Raw genomic sequence first — 8958 nt, 5'->3', positions numbered from 1 at the left:
TTTTGTCTCTAAAGTATACTACTGTATCCCCGTGCCTGGCACGTAATACATACTCAGTAAATATTTGCTGAGGACCCAGCTTTGCCATTACTGGATGGGGTTGGCTGCCCCAAACCCTCCCCAGGCCCCCCACCCAGGCCTGAGCCCCACAGACAGAGGCACTCCCTCCAATGCCTGTTGATTTCACCAATTTCCTCTCAGACAGTGACCACAACCCCCAAGGGCAAGGGGACCAACATTCACAGTGGCCTCCAATGCCCAAACTGTTCAAAGTATTTAATATCAACACCGCGGTACAGTATTGATTCTCTGCGTAGAATGACCACCTGCCACATCTTTAGCAACGCAATAAAGTGCTGTGAAGTGGAAGGGCAGGATGGAGAACCCCTATTTTACTGATTTGGAAATTGGGCTCAGGAGATGAAATGATTTCCCCAAGGTCACTCTGTACTGAGCCCTTTCCACTCATTTTCCTCCTCAGAACCATCCAGACAATCAGACACCACTTCTACAGTCATGATTGTGCTGGGTTCTCTTCAGCTTCCTGCCATCAGTCAGAAAGAGCTCTGACAGATGACACAGGGATCCTGCTGACCAGAGGGCGAAAAGGGCTGCAAATAACCTTAAGTATTTTGTTTGTGACTATGGAATTAATGGACCTTGTTTTCTCAGAATATTTTACTCAAATGGCAGTTTCCACGGATTTTGTTTCTCTCAGCCCCGATGGCGAGTACACAGGGAGAGACTCAGAGCTCAGGGGAAAGACAGGCTGGACATGAAATCTTTCCTGCAGAAAAGCCCCACTGGGATCACTGGTCTTATCAACACCTGGGGCCGATTTCAATTCCTGACTCCTGTGCAATCTTTGATAAGTTATCTCTGCCTCTGGGCCTTTGTTTCCTCACCAGCAAAACTGGAATGTGATTTTTCTCTGCGATTTCTTCCAGCGTGACTCTTCCATTACTGGGGGAGGAGAAGTTGCTGACTTTGTTCTTGTTGTTGACCTTCATTCATTTAGCCAACATGTAAAATGCCCCTTTACCTATGTTGGTCATTTGAGAAGATACATCCCTTACACTCAAGAAACAGCGGAAGGGTAAACTCCCCAGAAAGGAGTCAATTCTTTCCAGGTGTAATAATATTTTAGCCAGGCCAAGGCAGTGCTTCGAGCTGGATTCAGTTTTCCTACATCATGGGGGGTGGGGAGGAGGCAGATGGTCTGACATTCTCTGCTTGGGCCATGCCCTCTGTACATGACCTAAGGAGTGAGGCTGAGAGAGTGGTGGGCCGCTCCTGGAAAGTCAGGTCACACAAGGAACCCTACTGACCCAGAGTCCCAGACGTGTCAATCGGGGTTCTCTGAAAGGCTTTCAATGGGCCGCGTAGTGCCTAGAACATGTTAGAGCACTTGGTACAGAAGAATGAGGAGTGTGTTTCCTGAGCAATCCAAGCATTGTCAGCGTGTGCTTGTGTCCCCCCACAGCCTGAGTACTGTGGACACGCCTGGTGCTTTCGATCACTACACGCTTTTCCTATTGATCAGGGGTGAATGTTAGACAAGTGAAGTGTCTGCTTAGGCCACAGGCTGGCAAAGAGATGGGCCATCTCCTGGTTAGGTGTCCAGTAACAATGCAGATGACTTTTCCAAACAGATTTGTGCTTATCCTGCGGAAGAGCTTAATCTACGTGATAAAGGTAGAGCTTTCTGGCTAACCTTGAACAAATCACTTCCCTTCTTTTTGCCTGTTTCTGTTGCTGTACAATGAAAGAGTTGGATGGTTACTATCATTCTTATCAGTCCATGATTCCTAATTGGTAACTTTTGTCCAGAAGGATGGGGTTGGGCCTTTAATGCTTGCTGATAAAACTGTTTACAGAGAATAAGGGTTTCTTTCTTAATTCAAAATTCTATTTCACATGCAAGGACAGAGGGGCCATGGGTGGAAGAAGAGTGCTCTTGCCTGCTTAGCTATAACCTAGACCATAGTTGAGTGTCAAAGATAATTGAGTGAGGGCAGAAATACCCAAGATCTTATGGTGCTTGGGCAAATTCCTATTCATCCTCCAGAGCCTAGCCACAATGCCACCAACTCAGGCAAGACTTACCCAACCCCTCAAGTAGAGACCTCTCGTGCCAGGGCTCTGTCTCTGTACCAGGTGCTGGAAACACAGGCATGAGGGAGACACAGTACTGGCCCTAAGGGGCCTCCCAGCTATGGTGTCAGACATACAAAGGGGTCCCAGACAAGAAGCTAAGTGACTCATTACCTGGGGGGGAATCAAAGTTTTCTTAGAGGAGGTGATACCAGAGTCCGATCTAAGGGATAGAACCTGATTCTGATCCAGGTTCTATGAATAGATCTAGCTGCTAATTCATAGGAAATGCCAAGGACAGAGATACTTGAACTGCACCAAGAGTTTGCAGACAGCAAAGTCCAGACTATGGGGAAATCTACAGATCAAATGGACCAGCTTCCTCAACAAGATGCATTACAAGGAAATGAAAGGGAAAGAAGAGAATCCTAGTGATTGAATAAAAAAGGTTAAAGGATATATCAATTTTCAAAATGAGCAAAGTTAAACTACAGGTATAAAGATGCAAAGATGCTCAATTCGGTGGTAAGTCAAAATGCAAGGAAGTAATTACTATAAAAGTAGGGAGTACGGCTAGCTCCTGGCTGTGAGGGAGTGTGATTGGGAGGAGGGGCAAATGAAAGACGTTTCTGGGGTGTCTGGCAAAATTCTCTGATGTGGGTGGTGTTCTTATAATTCATTAATACATTAACTTGATTTGTGAGTTTTTTGAATCTGTTTTATTGTATAATAAAACATTTAAAAACATACGTCTCCAGGTTGGAATATTGTACTAAAACTGACAGCATGAGGCAAAATATATATACTTGCCACATTCAGCTTTTAAGTTAAATAATATTCGCTCACAGGAAGGAAGAGCCTAACCTAAAGTAGTTTATATTTTTTAAAATGGCCTGGAGGTTTGAGCTGCCCACAATGGCTGTGTCTGCCTACATGGCTCTCAAACTGCAGTAGCAGAGGTCCTGTGTTCTGTTCTAGGCCCTGGGGGGACCACCTCGGGGGAGGTATGAGCAAGGGGCACCTGGCCCTTTGCAGCTCTAGTCCTGCTCATCAGGAAGCACTTGCTGTTAACTCTCTGGATGGTGAGCCAGAGGTCGCATAGATCCTATCTTGAGGTTGCAATGACCAGGCTCCACTGTGAAAGGGGCGCCTATGATTCACCACCTTGGCAGTCATGAGAGAGATGGGTGGGGCAGCTTGAGGTCCCCTTGCTTCTCCAAGGTCCAGGTTCTGAGATAGAAACTTAGAATTGCAGGCCACAATGTCTTTTGAAAATACCTTTTCCAACTTTTGAATTTTACAACAAAGGAAGTTGAAGTCCAGGGTATATAAGTGGTTTAATAGAGTTCATCCAAGAAACTCAAGATAGGTGTCCCCTTCTGTCTCTGCCCTCACCCTGTAAGCCTGCAAGACCTCTCTGCTCCCATGCTCACCCTGGTGTTTGTATCTGACCATCCTTAACCCGGGATCCATACCTGACCCCTACCTCTGGCCCTTCCCCTTTGGGGACACATGTTTCCCCCAATATCTCTGTATTGACCTCTTCTGTACCTTGACCCTCTTTTATTGACTTTGGCCAAGAAGCTCTCTTCCATTTATTGGAATCTTAGGGGGGAAAATCAATACATTTCCCTGCTGCCTGAGCCCCACATCCTGTCTTCTGATAACCCTACACACCACCCACAAAGAGACCCTGCTGACTTTCAATCCAGCGGAAGCTTTCTATGGTCAACTATGCCATGAGGCCGTCAAGAAGGCAATGTGACTTTTGGTCATATTAACAGAAGTATAGAATGGAGAATGAGGGGGTTGACGTTCCATTAATGAGACTATATCTGGAGTAGTATATTCAGTGCTGAGTGTCACAATTGAAGAAGGGGACAGACATACTGGAGTGAATCAGGAATGGGAGGCACTCAACATCATGTCACATTAAATTGGGTGGCTTATCCTTGAGATGACTTGAGGAGTGCCATAGCAGGTTAGGGGCCAGACTCAAAGGCTCAGGGCTGGGATGGAGTAAGCGCGCACCAGCTGAACGATGTGGTTGGCTTCCTAGACAAGAAGACAGGCGGCAAGCACCCTGTGGATAACTCACCTTTCAAGGAACACACAGAAACCAGAAAACACCGCTTTAGAAACTCTAAAGCCCTTTCTGGAAAGTTCTCCCGTCCTCTAGACACGCAAAACCAGCAAGACCAGACACCCCCCTCGCACCCCCATAACGCTGGCAATACCACTGCCTAGTGCGGGACTTCACCTGTCCTCAGGGTCCCCACAGTGACACGGGATGCCAGACAAGCCTGCCCGGCGCAGTGCGACGGGAGGAGCAGACCTAAGGGAAGACGCAAGGGGGTGGTGGGCAGCAAAGCGCAGGGTGGCCAGAGTCCAGCACATCTGCAAGCGGTCCCGCGAGCCCCAGCACACTGGCCAGACCTGTGCTCGGGCCCGGAGTCTGGGGAGAGAAGGGATTGGAAGACTTTGAACGGAATCTGAAAATTTTTTAAAAATCACATAACAGAAGGAAGGGACAAGCACACGTGGGGACACCGAAGCCCCACTGCCAAACCCCAACCTCAGGTCCCAGGCACGGACGGGGTTCGAACCCGCGATCTTCGGTTTACGAGACCGACGCCTTACCACTTGGCCACCGCGCCTGACAGCCAAGCAGTCGCTGGAAGCTCTCAGTGGAGGGGAGGCGGCACGAGTGCGGGAGGGGTGATGCTCCGCCCCCGGTTCCTCCTCTGACCCCGCCCCCGGCCTAACTGCTCTCCCGCCCCTCCAGACCTGCCTGCCAGGACCCCTCTGCGAGAGTGGCTCCGGTGTCCTGCTCACGGCAGGACCCAAACCCGCGGCCCTCGGGAGCCCAGCCGGGGCCGGTCTTCAGCACCCCCAGGGGCAGGGCTCCGGAGGAGAGCTCAGGTGGAGACACAGCCTGACGTCTGTGCTGGCGTCTCAGCCCGCTCCGTGCGCTGCCATGTGACGGTGGCCTGGTCATTTCTGTCCGGTTGGCAGCTTACGCGGGCAGCGCCAGGAGCTCGGGCCGCGTCGACCAGAAGCTGAGGGGCCTAGAAGGGCAGTGCAGGCATGGATGGGAGCGGCCCTCCGCGGGGAGAGAGACGCAGGGAGCCAGGGAGCCGGGAGGGATGGGGGCCAGGCAGCAGGGGTGGGAGACACGACTTTCCCCGGGTTGCTTTCGCTCCCTCCTTGCCCTTCAACCCCTGGCAGGGGCCTTGAGCAGCAGTCTCCGAGTAAATATCATGTTAGACAAGACGGCTTTGCCCAGGGGGAACCCATGTGGGCCCACAAGGAGATGTTCAGGGCGACAGTGCAAGTGGGAGTGAACAACTGGAAGCGACCTGAATGGAGGAATCCGATAGTCTGTCTATACCACGGAGCAGTAGGTCACTATGAAAAGCGATCTGCTAGAGTCAAAGGAATAATTATCAGCGTAGAGTGCAAACCACGTGATTTTAAAAAAGCAAGGTGTAGGACAAATGCCATTTATTAAAGGGGAAGACACACAAAGCAGGTAAAACTAAAAACAAAGAAGGGAAGGAGACTGGCTAGGGACAGGGGACAAAAGGGACTTTATTGGTAATGTTTTGTTTTTATTCTATAAAAGAGGCAAAAAGCTGAAATCGTAAGACTATGCGTGCTTATTATGATACTGTACACTTTTTGGAAGAGCTTGTATTTTCTTTAAATTCAAAAAAAGGCCCTTAGTTCCCTCTGCCCTTGTTTGACCTTGGCCATTGCCACTGTTCCAGGAGAGGCGCTTGGGGGTGGGGGTGGGGAAGGAAGAGTCCTCTTCTCAGGGTAGGATGGGGCCTACTGCCAGCCTCCCTCTGAGCCCATCCTCCTGTACCCAGTGACCAAAGAGGAGACAAAAGCCAGACCACTCGTGACATTGCCCACTCTGCCACCACCATGCCAAAGCTATTCTCGCTTATCTGTTGAACTTTTTTAAAAATATAGATTGTGGAGATTTGGAAAAACCCAGGAAAACTACTTTTGTGTGTAGTAAAAACCACGTAATATAAAATTTAACCATCTTAACCATTTTTAAATGTGCAGAACAGTAGTGTTCACTATATGCACATTGTTGTGCAACAGATCCCTGGAGCTTTTTCATCTTGTAAAACTGAAACACTATATCCCTTGAACAGCAATTGTGCTTTCCCCCCTACCTCCAGCCCCTGGCGACTACCATTCTGCCTCCTGTTTTTAGAAGTTCGACTACTCAGGGAAACTCACAGAAGGGAAATCACACAGTATTGCTTTTTTTGTGACTGGCATAATGTCACTTAGCGTACCATCTTCAAGGTTCATCAAGGTTCATGTCACAGGTTGTCACATATGACACGATTTCCTTTTTAAAGGCTCAACAATACTCCATTGTGTTTCTTTATCCATTCATCCCACAATGGACATTTAGTTTACTTCCACCTCTTGGCTATTGTGACTAATGCTGCAGTGAACATGGGTTTGCAAATATCTTGAGGTCCTCTCTTCAATGTGGGTATATACCCAGACGTGGGATTGCTGGATCATGTGGCAATGCTAGTTTTAAATTTTTGAGGTACCTCTATGCTGTTGTCCATACTGGCTACGCACTTCACCTTCCCACCAGTAGTGCACAAGGGTTCCAATTTCTCTGCCTTCATGCCAATACTTGTTTCCTTTGGTGGTGGTGGTTTTATAATGGCCATCCTAAGGAGTAGGAGATAGTACCTCATTGTGGTTGGATTTGCACTTCCCTGAGTAGTGATGTAGAGCATATATTTTCTTGTTAGCCATTTATATATCTTCTTTGGAGAAATGTCTGTTCAAGTTTTTGCCAATTTTTTATTTGGGTTATTTATTATTTTTTTGGAGTTGGGGGAGTTCTTTATATATCTTGGATATTATCCTCTTATGAGATATCTGGTTTGCAAATCTTTTCTCCCATTCTGTAGGTTGGTTTTTCACTCTGTTGACTGTTTACTGTGCAGAAGTTTTCAGGTTGACGTAGTCTCATTTGTCTATTTTTGCTTCTGTTGCCCATGCTATTGGTGCCACATCTAAGTAATTGCTGCCGAATACAAAGTCATAAAGCTTCCCCCTTTTTTTCCTTCTTAGAGTCATTAATATATCAATTCAGGTCTTATGTTTAGATCTTTAATCTATTTTGAGGTAATTTTTGTACATGGTATAAGGTGAGTGTCCAGCTTCATTCTTTTGCATGTGAAATCTAGTTTTCTCAACACCATGTGTTAAACAGACAGGAGAGTTTTTAAAAGCATAAAGAGGAAAATTCAAAGGAGCCGTACATAGTCTTGTCACCAAAGAGAAGTACAGTGCTTACGTTCTTATGTGTATAAAACATATCATTTATTCTGAGATATGGTTCTTCCCCCCACATTATAACAAATTAGAAATCAGGATGATGACTGATTACAGGTAATGGAGTGTTACAATTAATTGGAAATGCATTTTTCCTTTTTAGTGGCACATAACTGTTTTTAAAAACTGATGAATTTGGCCTTCCAGACACCGCCCCCCGGACCTACCTACACTCAGCCATGGTCAACCCCATCGTGTTGTTCGACATCGCTGTCGAAGGTGAGCCCTTGGGCCGCATCTCTTTTGAGCTGTTTGCAGACAAAGTTCCAAAGACAGCAGAAAGCTTTCGTGCCCTGAGCACTGGGGAGAAAGGAGTTGGTTATAAAGGTTCCTGCTTTCACAGAATTATTCCAGGCTTTATGTGCCAGGGTGGTGACTTCCCCCGCCGTAACGGCACAGGTGGGAAGTCCATCTACGGGGAGAAGTTTGATGAGAATTTCATCCTGAAGCATACAGGTCCTGGCATCCTGTCCATGGCAAATTCTGGATCCAACACAAACAGTTTCCAATGTTTCATCTGCACTGCCAAGACTGAGTGGTGGGAGGGCAAGCACGTGGTTTTCGCCAGGGTAAAAGATGGCACGAAGACTGTGGAAGCCATGGGTGCTTTGGGTCCAGAAATGGCAAGACGAGCAAGAAGATCACCATTGCTGACCGTGGACAACTCTGATGCATTTGACCGGTTCTCTCTTAAGCAGACCACTCCTTCTGTAGTCAGGAGAGCACCCCTGCCCCATCGGCTTGGAACACCCCATAATCGTGCTCTCGCTGCAGTTCATTGGTTTCTGTATTTTCCTTGCCCCCTCCAAGTCTAGCTGGGTTGCAGAGTTAAGTTTATGATTATGAAATAAAAGTTAAACAAAAAAAATTGATGAATTTGATGAAATGGGGCATATATAATAATACACTGAGGAGAGTGATCAACCTCGTATCTTCACATTTGTATATTTCATGGTGTCCTGATTTTTCTCACTGTTGTAGGATGAGTATTTCCCATGTCCTTAAAAGTGGATCGTTTCCTCAATTGTAATAGATGTACTACTCTGGTGCAGAATGTTGATGGTGGGGGAAGCTGGACATGGTGGAGGGAGGGGGTGAGATGGGAACCCTCTGTGCTTTCCGCTCAATTTTGCTATGGACCTAAAACTTCTCTAAACAGTAAAATCAATTTTTTAAAAAAACCACACAAAAAAAAGAGCATTCCTGAATCCTTTGCTTTCTGAACCCCCTGCTATGAGTCACGGCCAACCCTAGGCTGCAGTAGGGTTGCTCCTTTGTGAGGTCACTGTGGGTCTGTCCAAGTCCACTTCTTAGCTGGGTAGGCCCAGGAGCTGGATATTGTACTTCGTCTGGGAGTGAGCAGCTGTAAGTGCGTGATGTAACTTCTGTTTTCTAACCTTACGTGTACCATTTTTAATGTAGACCTTTTGCATTGGCAAAGATACTCTGAAACTTGACCAAAAGGTGAGAACTGGTTTC

At 47.1% G+C, this 8958-nt stretch overlaps 1 pseudogene across 1 annotated transcript; it reads left to right on the top strand.

The window, feature by feature from the left end:
• Positions 1–7658: 7658 nt before the first annotated feature.
• Positions 7659–8577, top strand: LOC308488309 (peptidyl-prolyl cis-trans isomerase A-like; annotated as a pseudogene). Its single transcript has one exon. The product of its transcript is annotated as a peptidyl-prolyl cis-trans isomerase A-like (transcript).
• The last annotated feature ends 381 nt before the right edge of the window (positions 8578–8958 follow it).

This window comes from Rhinolophus hipposideros (assembly GCF_964194185.1).
Source record: "Rhinolophus hipposideros genome assembly, chromosome: 20".
NCBI classification, from domain to species: domain Eukaryota; kingdom Metazoa; phylum Chordata; class Mammalia; order Chiroptera; family Rhinolophidae; genus Rhinolophus; species Rhinolophus hipposideros.
Note: the sequence above shows the minus strand (reverse complement) of the source record. Positions and strands in the feature narration are given on the sequence as shown.